This window comes from Pogona vitticeps, chromosome 1 (genome assembly GCF_051106095.1).
Source record: "Pogona vitticeps strain Pit_001003342236 chromosome 1, PviZW2.1, whole genome shotgun sequence".
Lineage (NCBI taxonomy): Eukaryota > Metazoa > Chordata > Lepidosauria > Squamata > Agamidae > Pogona > Pogona vitticeps.
This window is the reverse complement of record NC_135783.1, coordinates 279717995-279729862: the sequence shown is the minus strand read 5'-3', so window position 1 is coordinate 279729862 and position 11868 is coordinate 279717995. Positions and strand designations below refer to the sequence as shown.

The 11868-nt window shown below is 40.9% G+C and overlaps 1 long non-coding RNA gene across 2 annotated transcripts in view; it reads left to right on the top strand.

The window, feature by feature from the left end:
• LOC144585909 (uncharacterized) overlaps positions 1-10787 on the top strand; it is a 148434-nt gene extending 137647 nt beyond the window's left edge. For both annotated transcript variants that reach the window (XR_013540532.1, XR_013540536.1), the window contains exon 2: positions 4842-10787. This is a non-coding gene — a long non-coding RNA (uncharacterized LOC144585909). The remainder of the gene's footprint in view (positions 1-4841) is intronic.
• Positions 10788-11868: the final 1081 nt, after the last annotated feature.

The following is an 11868-nucleotide window of genomic DNA, read 5'->3' as shown; positions in this document are numbered from 1 at the left end:
CTAGCTGAGCTCCAGAGCTTACAAAGTTACTTTTAAAATGCAAGTAGTTACCGCCCAAATGCCACCTTCTGAGTTGTTATAGTTCTAATTTTGGAAGCGGGGGAAAGGTTCCAGTTTGAGTAATATGTCTGTTGGATAATAAAAAATTACAAAGAAGAGAAGCTTCCAAATTCTCTCAAACTCTTCATCATGTAAAATTTGGGGTCAAAGATAATAGTCCTAAACTTGGGCCAGTTGTGGTGCCCAGTTTTCATGAAAACTGACTACTTACAAGGCAAGCTGGAGCTTGCACGTTGAAAGGAAAGGTGTCAAACATATCCAGTTACTGCCTTTCCTCCCTCTGCAGACAAAACCCTGGCTTAAGCTCCTGGCGATCTGTCTATTGCCTTGGGTTAGACACATGGGTTGCTGGGTAGGGTTACAGCAGAAAATCGTGGTGAAAGACAGCTGACTTTGCACATCCTTTCCCCCTTTTCTCAGATGTGACTAAACTAGTTATCTTTAAAAAGAGGGGAATGGAATCTGAATGCAGCCCAGTGCTGATCTGTGGTAGAAAACACAGCATCCTCTCAAGCAACCTACAGTGGACCCTCGGCTTACAAACGGCTCAACTTACAGACTTTTCGAGTTGCAGACTTCTCTGGCCACAAAATTTAGGTTCAACTTGCAGCCGGAGAACCGACCTACAGACCAGAAAAAACCAAAATGGAATAAAAACGGAACAAAAACGGCCGGTTACAGATCAATCGGTTTTCAATGCATCGTAGGTCAATGGAGACTCGACCTACAGACTTTTCGACCTGCAGCCACCGTTCCAATACAGATTAATTCCATAAGTAGAGGGTCCACTGTAGTTGTTGGTTGAACACAAACAACCCAGCATGAGCCACAAACGCAAGCCAGCACATGAACCGTGTAGTATTCCTTGTCCACTGTTTTGTGTGGCTACATCCTGTAAGACAGTAGGGTGCTACAGATTGATATTGTAAAAAATAAAGCAATTATATGATTACATTACAACTGCATTGCATTTATAGTTCCTGTGAATATTAATTAATGATAAGGAATTAATTTTGGGTATGTTGCTTCTTACTAGTTCTGTTGAAATCCAAATATTCTGGCTTAACTGTTCACATTTGTGGGCTGATTTATAACATGGTGAAAATGGTTTCATTTCTGGCAAACAAATGCTAGTCTCGAATCAATAGAAAATTGCAAGCCAGGAAGTGAATATACTTATTTAATCTTTCATGAGGTAAGAAGGACATGAGGAGAATGCCATTTGTCCATTCAGAGATATTTTATACTGTTGGAATGGGTCTTAAATAGAGATGGGGGTATTCGAATTAATATACGAATACCCCCCACAGGTGGAGATAACGAGGGTCCAGCCCCCTGGGGCCAGGCCATCCACTCACCGTTCTGCTGCTGCTGCGGACTCCACGCCCCCTTCCTATCACTCTGGAGCTTGGATTGGATTAGCCAATCTTCGACCTGGCAGAGAGGCTCATCATTCCACCTCCTGCCAGGAGTGGCTAATCCACTGCGAGCTCTGGAGCAATAGGAAGGGAGTACAGAGCCTATGGCAGCAGAACAGTGAGTGGACGATCTGGCGCCAGGGGGCTGGACCCTTGTTATCTCCACCTGTGGGGGTATTCGTATACAAATATGAATACCCCCATCTCTAGTCTTAAACCGTATTTTGTCATCTGCAGCTTTGGTTTGCAACCCACTGTTGCTCCTGTGCATCCAATCCAGTCCAACAGTCTGCAAAAAGTTCCTAATGCAACTTTTGGTGTGAAATGATACAAGCAATAGCCTTGATTGCAGTTTTGTACTGAAGCCTGGGTTGGCTGCATTAAAGCACTAAGACAATGCAATCAATAGAAGGGAAGGTGGTGTTATTTCTCACCTTAGGAATCTCTTAGGATTCCCTGTTCCCTCTGAGCTTAGTTACAGACCTCCCAGGAGCTAAGATGACAATCTCTTCCCCCGCCCTGTAATAACATATTGCTGCCTGCCATCTCCATTGTTAAATATACTATTTTGAATTGCTTGCTTTTGAATGGGCTATCAAAATGCATAAGTCAGTATTGATTGATTGATTGATTGATTGATTGATTGATTGATTGATTGATTGATTGATTTGATTTGATTTGATTTGATTTGATTTGATTTGTATACCTCCTATCCCAACCCAGGCCACTCTGTAACAGTATCCTGTTACATTGCACATAATTGCAAATGTGGAAGTAGCTCATCATCACCTGCCTTCTTCTGCGAGCCATCATACAAGGAGTGCATTGATAGGACAGTAAATTGAACAGGAACAGCCATGCTGATTCGTGTGTCTGTAGCCTCAAGACTCTTGTTGTTGTTTAGTCATTTAGTCGTGTCCGACTCTTTGTGACCCCATGGACTAGAGCATGCCAGGCCCTCCTGTCTTTCACTGACTCCCCGAGTTGGGTCAAATTCATGTTAGTAGCTTCGATGACACTGTCCAGCCATCTCATCCTCTGTCATCCCCTTTTCCTCTTGCCTTCACACTTTCCTAACATCAGCCTCAAGATTAGATTGCTGTAATTCACTGTACCTAGGGTTACCCCTGAAAACAACTTGGAAGCATCAACTGGTACAGCATGTGGTAGCTCACCTACTGATGACTGCCTCTTGCCACAAGCACATGGCACATATTCTGCGGAAGTTGCACAGGCTGCTAGTGGTCTTCTGAGTTCAATTCAATGTTTTGGTTGTTATCTTTAAAGCCATACACTGCTTGGGACCAACACGCCTACTGGACCACATTTACCTTCTGCCACTGTCCTTTAGAAAATACTAGCTATCAAAACTGTTTCACTTGGTCATGTTTAGATGAGAGCCTTCTATGCTATTACCCCTACTTTGTGGAATTCCCTTCCCGAGTCCCTGTGAAGTACAATGTCTTTGCAGGGATTGGGAAACAGAACTAAGGCCTTTGAATGCTGCCAATTTTATCTATTCCCACCATTCTGTGGTGAGGGATTTTCTGTTTTTAGACAGTTATGTCTATTACATATTGTAATAGATGTTATTGTTTTAATCACTTTGTACACTGTTCTGGGTGTCTCTGGACAGAAAGATGGCACTGAAATAAACTGAGCTGAAGTGAATTTATCAATAAGATCTGCTTCCAGTTTGAAGATGAGAACTGCTAGCATGTGTTTTATTGGTGTGTATCAACCCTGTTACTGAGGCTGTGGTGAAAGGGGCTCTCACAATGAGTGGTTGAACTTAAAAAAAATCACTGTATATTCATGTCCTGATCCTGAAATTGAAGGAACTGGGGAAGCAGATATATATTTATAATAAAAAAATAAGTGTCTCAGGAAAGAGCGTGAGATTAACAGAAATTTAGAAGAAAAGGCCTTCAAACTAGAGTCAGTTGTATTCTGTGGTAGAAAGCTGCCTTCCTGAAATATTTGCCAGGATTCCATTTATCTGCTATTGTGCTCAGTTTCACAAAACAACCCAGACATGTGTGAGCAGTGTTGGTATTTGCCATTACGATTTGGACACAACTAACCCACAAAGTCTGGTGGATCAGAAACAGATTCCAATGTTTATATTCTTGATCAAACACACTGAAGAACACACTTGAATTGTGAGCATTTGAGTGAGTCATGGGAAATTGGGTTGAAGCTTTGTGAATGGATAACAAAATGAGGGAATTTGGAATCACTCCAAAGCTCTAATATATCATCAAATATTATTGATGGTACACTGGATGAGTACAGTATCTATAGCTCTGCTTGAAATTACTTTTCATATTTGATTTCTAATAGAAGTTTTTCCCATCATAAGCCTACTTCTATTACTTGATCATGCAATGAAGTGATGATAAGCCTGTGTTTCTAGAATGATTTTCTGCTACCATGAAGGAGAATGAGTTATAATAACTTCAAATGTCTCCAATTGTCACTGCCTTGCACCTTTTTTCTTCATTTGTTGCTCATAAATAACATTCATGAAATCCAATTCTTTGTGTTTTCACATGTTCTTGAGCATAGTAGCTAGCTATAAATATTGGCTCAAAACCAGTTGTCTGTCTTAGGCCAATACTTTTTAAAAGACAGCCTTTCATAACCTTTTGCACCCTCCAGATGCCTTGCACCATACATGTCATTATCTTCAGCAGCATGGCTATGGTAGTTGTAGAGCAGTGGTTCCCAACCTTGGGTCTCCAGATATTCTTGGGCTACAACTCCCAGAAATCCTGGCCAGCACAGCTAGTAATGAAGGCTTCTGGGAGTTATATTCGTGAAGGCTTTCACGGCCGGGATCTAATGGTTGTTCTGGGTTAAGAGCCCGAAAAACCCAGAACAGCTTCTGGGAGTTTTTGTCCAATAAGATCTGGGGGCCTACGGTTGGGAACCATTCTTGCAGAGCAACAGATCCAGCAGGGCCAGGTTGACAAATGCTCAACAACTAGAATATTTCAGGTTTTAGAAGTCTGTTTGTGCAGTCTTGTCATTTGTATTTCATGTGGAACATCATGACCTGTCCACAAAAGTTCATATTAAAATATAACGGGTATCTTTAAGGTGCCAGAGTTTTTTTTGTCATTTTAGAAGTTCATCTTAGATGAGGGAAGAAGGGCAAATGTCATCTCAGAACCTTCTGGGGAGCTGAAACATCTCCAGATTTTCTGGGTAGATTTTTGTGGTGGAGCAAAGGGGGGGGAAGGTGCCACTTTAAGATCAAGGTGCTGTTTTAAGGATTATAGTGGTTGTGCTTAATCAGTGTGCATGCTCCCTCATATATTTGTACCTTTCCCTTTTTCTCTTTCCCTCTCTTTTTTTCAGTCTCTATGTGTTGCACATGGAGAAGACCACTGAAAGTCAACTCATGCTTGGATGGAAGAGTGAGAGAAAGACCCAGAAGGGGGAAGATAAATGCAATCACTTTCCTTCCTCCTTTTTATTTGTATGGAGAACTGCTTGTGTAGTGGTACATTGAATGTCTCAGTGCATGAGCTTAAGATGGCTCATGTAAATAAATAAATAAATAAATAAATAAATAAATAAATAAATAAATAAATAAATAAATAAATAAATAAATAAATAAATAAATAGTTTAGCCTATGATTTACTACTGCATTTCAGCCACTGGGTAACTCTGGGCTGATGACTTTCTCTTAGGTAAAGGTAAAGGTTCCCCTTGACATTTTTAGTCCAGTCGTGTCCAACTCTAGGGGGCGGCGCTCATCCCACTTTTCAAGCCATAGAGCCAGCATCTGTCCAAAGATAGTTTCTGTGGTCACATGGCCAGTGTGACTAGGGAACACCATTTTACCTTCCCACTGAGGTGCTACCTATTTATCTACTCGCATTTGCATGCTTTCGAACTGCTAGGTTGGTGAGGAGCTGGGACAAAGCAACGGGAGCTCACTCCGTTGGGTGGATTCGATCTTATGACTGCTAGTCTTCTGACCCTGCAGCACAGGCTTCTGCAGTTTAGCCCACAGCACCACCACATCCCTTTCTCTTAGCTTAAGTTATCTTATAGAGTTGACATGAAAATAAAGTGAGGAGAATGAGAGCTTTGTTTTCCACTGTGGGAGGGAAAAGGCAAGATATACATGTAACTAATTAAAAAGGGGGTTGGAAGAGAATAGTGTAATGAATAGACCTTTGGACTAGGGCTCAGGAGAACTGGGTTCAAATTTGCACTTGGTCATGGAAGCTCATTGGGGGGGGGGGGGTTTGACACTGACTAGACTTCTCCTTGACCAACTCATGTACCTTAAAAACTGCATGAGGGTCAGCATAACTCAGAAGCAGAGATGGGCACAAACTGTTAAATCGATGGTTCGTGCCCATCTCTAGTCAGAAGCAATTTGACTGCACACAACAACAACAAATAAATAAATAAATAAATAAATAAATAAATAAATAAATAAATAAATAAATAAATAAATAAATAAATAAATAAATAAATAAATAAATAAATAACCATTAACAGAAAACAAGACTTGGAAGCCTTTAAAAGAACAGCTGTGCCTATGTACTTTGTTATGTGGTGTGTGGGCGAGTACATGGGGGGGGAGCACTGGGAAGTGGTAGCTAACACAATAAGTTGACATTTTTATCTGCAGAGGGAGAAAACATCCCCATGAAATAGGCTCCACTGTCATCCTGTGGCGTTTTGGCTGTGTTTCGCGTACAGGGGAGAGTCATTTGTTGTCACCCAAAGCAGTGGCTGGTTGTCGGGTGAAACATTTCTCATAAAAAGAGTATTGTATCTGAAAAGGCCCTTGAATAGAATGTTTCCTTAACTACTATGTTCTGAACAACATCCAGCTCTTTAACATTTTATTGGCACTGGTTTCCTGTCCTTCTTTTGGGAGGTTTTGTTTTATCCCTTAGCTAGGGTTGCTTTTCTTTTTTAAAAAAAAAAAAAATCAATGTCATAGGATGACCTCCTTCAAAGGGCATCTTTTTCACTCAATCTCTCCTCTAAAGACAGTGACATTAGTTTTGTAAATTAATAAACAGGCGGGTATCTGAGGACTGCATGAAGCCTCCATCACCCTCCATTGTGCTTTCTCTTCTGACCCCACTTTCCAGTGCAGGGCCCTCATCTCGACAACAATGCCTGAAAGCCTGTGTGGCACTCTGGGATCACACTTGAAAAGGTCTTTGGCTGGGGCTGGCTTTCAAGCCAGGAGGGGGACAATTGGCAAGAGGCCTGCAGCTATTCATGCAGAACAGGCAGTGAAAAATGCCTGAAGTCAGTTTCAGGGGTGGGCAATGCCCCTGAAGAAGAAAGCCCACATAACATGAATGGCTGCTGCTAGGCGACTCCATCCAAAGGCATGCCACTCGCAGGCCTCCATGCGCCAACATCAATGGGCTCATCCTCTCCCTATTAGGGGCCTAAACTGATGGAGAAACATGAGAAGGGAAAGGGGAAATAATGCAAGGTTAGGGCAGGGACTGTTACATGGAAGGAAAGACTGCCTGACGTCAGCATTTGAGAGCCTCCTTTTGCTGCACCTGGTATTCTTCGCTTACCAAAATGAAGAATAAGGAAAATAGCAGAAGTGTATTGTTTTCCTCTTGGAGAAATATTTAACTCCTCACAGAGCAAAAATCTTATTCATTGAGACCCATCAGCCCTAAGCAACTGTGTCATCCCTATGCTTCTGGTTAGGAAATTACTGAGCTGAGGTCACATCATACTTTTGAGACATCATGAGAAAACAAGACTCAGCAGAAACTCCAACACTGCTGGGGAAAGTAGAAGGTAGCAGGAAAAGAGGAAGACCAAACATGAGATGGCCTAACCTTGATTGTGCCAGACCTAAGCAGGGCTGTTAGTGATGAGGCCTTTTGGAGGTCACGACTTCACTGCATCACAATAAATTGGTAGCGACTTGATGGAATATAACAAGAACAACATGCTTGTGAGCAAGTCATAATGGGCATGATGCACATGAAAATGTTACCTTTGTTGGCCTGACTCCCAGAATTCCCCAGCAAGCATGTCTCAGAATTCCCCAGCAAGCATGCAAAACACATAATCTGCAGGCCACATAATGAGTTAGCATTTGGTAAATTGTTGTCTATCTTCACCATCTCTCTTCTACATTACCTTTCAGCACAAAGGGCAGGTACAGTTTTAAAACTGCCCTGCCATGGCCCTCTGGACTATTGCTTGTCACTGTGGACAGACAGATAGCCTTATCAAAAAGCAGATTATCTTGAGACTGATGTTACAGGTAATTCACCAGCAGAAGAGAGAATCCTTAAATGATACGTGTATTTTTTTTTTAATACCAGGAACTTTTCTTGCCTCTTGTAGTTTGTAAATTGCCTTGCTTTGTTTTAGGATTGGTCTTCAGACCATAAGTACGTTCTTCTAAGTCTTATTTCTTTAATATGGCATGGATCTCACCCAAGTCTTTTGAATGCTGACATGATTTCTGCTCAAAAGGTGTGTTATAGTTTGGTTCTGAGAGAAAGGAATATTATACTTCCTTCACTGTAGATCCAGTGAAGAAGAGTAACTTAAAGCCATACTCATGATTTAGCACACCTTCCAATATATTGGTATATAACAAAAAATGAGAGGAGTTCCCATCTGGGCTGCACCAAGAAGAGAAGGCTGGATCTAATCATTGGCATCACAATAGTTCGGTATTAACATTTCATGCAGAATACAACAGACTGAAAAGCCCACCACACTGAGTTTTTTTTTTTTTTTAAGAACAGGAAGCCAGGGTGTTCCTTTGTGCTCTTGGAGGAAGCAAAACTGTACCAAGTGACAGAAATGACAGAAATGTATTAAAAACCAAGAACCGACCAACAGACACAAACTCTTCTTCCTTCCAGGCCAGCGCTGATTTGGCTTGCAGCTGCTTAAAACAAACAAACAAGCAACTAAATTGTAATGTCTACACCTTTAACCTTAAACTTGAGGAACACCTTTTAAAATGTTTTTTTTTTAATTGTTTTGGGGTGGAATTTTTTGTTGTTGTTTATGATGAACAATCTCTTTCAAAAAAATGCTGTGATGTACGCTACTTAATAAAGTAGTTTATTTATGACATAATTTTTTATTATTTATAGGATGGAGCAATGGAAATCTCTCCCCCACCAATTTTTGCAAAAACAGTTCACACAGAAATGTTCAACTAGGAAGGTGCATTTCAAGTGCCCATACATTGCACAGCCCCTGTGCTTCCTCACCTTTCTCTGCCATTACCTCCACCATTTCACCCACCCTTTTCACTGGCATTAAAATCCTTTTCTCTCTTTTTATGCTTAGTAAGTGAAATAGCACTGAAATGACAAGACATAGTGAGTATTAGTGATGCATTGGTTTAAGAAGACAATGTACAAAATGCACTGCTGTTGTAGCCCTTACCCATGGGAGCAGAAGGTGTTCAAAAGAGGTAGAGTTCACTCCTGCATCATGCCCGATTCTGTGCATCATCAGTTATGTCACTTGGACATGCTCAACAATTGCCCTAAAGGACCATATAGGCAATCACACAAGCCAAAAGCAAGTCAAAATAATGGATATGAAAATGCTACAAACACTCCCCAAAAGACCTACCAGCTGAACAAAACATGCTGCTTAAGGATGCAAAAGATCAGATGTACTCATGATTAGTGCCAATGTCAGTGTCGCATACCCCCAGTGACCCCTGTATGTTTTGTCTCTCACACAAGTTCACCTTTGGACATGACTTATTCTTTTCCCCTTTTTCGCTGCCACCAGAGGATATTATCCTCACTATGAGTCTCACACTCTTGCTGTCAAATAAAACAAGGTTTGTTTAAGGATAAATAAGTGAATCACAGAAGGAAAATCATGGATGTTCTATTATTATTCATTCATTAAATGTGGATTTGATTACTTATAAGCTTCCTTGTACTCATTTACTTTAATCAAGATCTCAATATTTTCTGACTGTCAATGTACTTCTAATTCTTTTTTAACTCCTTAATAATCTCTACCTAACTAACTGTACAATAGCCTGTCTAAACACTTCACAGTCTTCTCTCTAACTCTCTTCACCATCTTTTCCCTAACTAACTCTCTCTGTCACACTCTTCTCTAGCACTGCTTCTCTGGCACTCCCAGTTCCCTTGACTCCGCCCCTCCTGTCCTGTCATAGGCTCCTGTACTAGAGCTCTAAAATGACTGACAGAGGTGACGTGTGGGCTGTTTGCCACAGTCAGGTAGTCTACAGAATTAATATCAAAAGGAAGCATGGCACAAACATTGGGACAAATCCCCACCCGCTCAACTCTTAACTCCCTCTTCCCCTGCAGCTTTCATTCTCAACAACTTTTTTTGTTTTTCTGTTCCCTGATCTCAACCAATACAGCAGTAGATGGACCAGCATATCCAGTAGTGCGGACACGAGTGCCTTCTCTCTTTCCAGTGTCACTACAGTCAATCTTTGAATTTGGACTGCACTGTACAATCCAAGCCTAGATCTTTGCCTCTTGTAATGTGTGAAATGGCTCTTTTTGTCCATATTCTGTGGCGTTCTTCTGCAATTGCCAAATCTATGACAAGAACTATGCAGCAAATATCTGAATACACTTTTCTAAAACTGTTCACATTGTAGAAAAAGAGAATTTCCAACTGTTGGATATAGATGAACAGTAAAGACCATGCAGCATCTTTAATTATGGTTTTCTGGCTAACACAGCTAAGGGCTAACACAGCTAAGAACACAGTATTTGATATTAATTGCTTTTCACTGTCTGTTACTCCCAGTGCAGTCCACTTAATTCATGATACAGCTGAGACAGGATGGTAAAGCTAACTCTGCTCCGAATATAAACCATAATCATCAAGAGGTGGGCCAGATCTTCAAAGTTTTCTTCATTCAATATAGACAATGCGGGCAATGATACATAAAATTTAGCTCCAGTTTTCCCCTTATAAGTTTACCTGAATATTTTTTAATGCATCAAGCATTTCATTTTGTTTTAGTGCTTAGATGCACTGGCTTAAACATGTTAATCTCAGGATTGCTGGACTTTTTTCCTAACTAGCTGCGATTACGCTGTCAAATACATTAAATTTGCTCCGCTTATAAAATTGATGCAATTGAATTATTTTTTTACTGATTATATGATGCAAAGGCCAATTCAACTCAGGCCAGGCCTTTTTGCTCCCAATATGGCTTTTTTATCTGCTACTGGTAGGGTTTCTAATTTTTTTCAAGCTGGAACAATGCAAACAGATTTTTCCCCATGTGATCAGTTGTTTTGTTCTTGTAAAAACAGGGGAGTATCTGTGGATGGTAGTTTCGTGATGTAGGCAGGTGGGGGCATGATGTTCAGGATTACAGGAACGGAACATCATGCCCCCACCTGCATTCTTCTCCCTGATCATTCTCTGAATGTTTAGTTTTGCATGTATTAGATTAGTACTAGATCACCGTATTGTAAGTGTTGTTGATGATGATGATGATGATGATGCAAAATACAGAAACAACCTGGATGAAATAAAAGACATTCCTGTGGTATGTGGTATTTCTGTATACTTTAAAAAGGACTTTGGAAAGCTGCCACCTTTCCTGGAACACTGTAAAACCCTTTCAAAACCAAGCAGCTTGCCAGTGAACCACAAAAGGATCGGCAGAGGTGGGACCAGAGGTAGAAAGGAAAGAAAAGCAGGCTGTGGGCTAAAACGCAGATTGCATCATATTGATTGTCAGCCCTGAACCCTCATATCAGTCCACAGACCCTGTGTGATTATTGATGGTAAATTCAGTTGTCATACAGACTGCGAATCAAATCGCAGCAAAGCCAAACTGGAGTGATTTGGATTGCCAGTATAGTCATGGCTTTAGCAGAAGAAACAAAGCCAGAGGCTTTTGAAGAGAACTATCACACTGTTCTTAATAGTTCACAAACAATATGTTCACTATTTCATTCCCTATCATTCCAATTTAATGAAGGTTCCAATATTTTCTTTGGGATAAAGTCCTAAAACCAACTGTCACTGCCATCTCAAATAGACCCACTGAATCAAAACCTAAATAGTTAATCCACACACAAGTAAATCCTAATGGCTGAAATAGATCTGCTGGATAGCTTGGTGGTTTAGGCATCTGACTGTGGAGTCATTGGTTGGGAGTTTGATTCTCCACTGTACCTTGTTGACTGGGGCTGAACTTGATGATCCATAGAGTCCTTTCCAGTTCTGCAGTTCTAAGATGAAGGTGAAAGAAATCCAGTAGCGAGAGACAACTAGAGCAGCCCATTAAAGCAGTGGGGATTTGGTGAATTAACACCTATGTAAGTCCAGTTGGTCCAATGGGCCTACTCTAGCTGTGACTTACGACTGGATTTCAGCCAT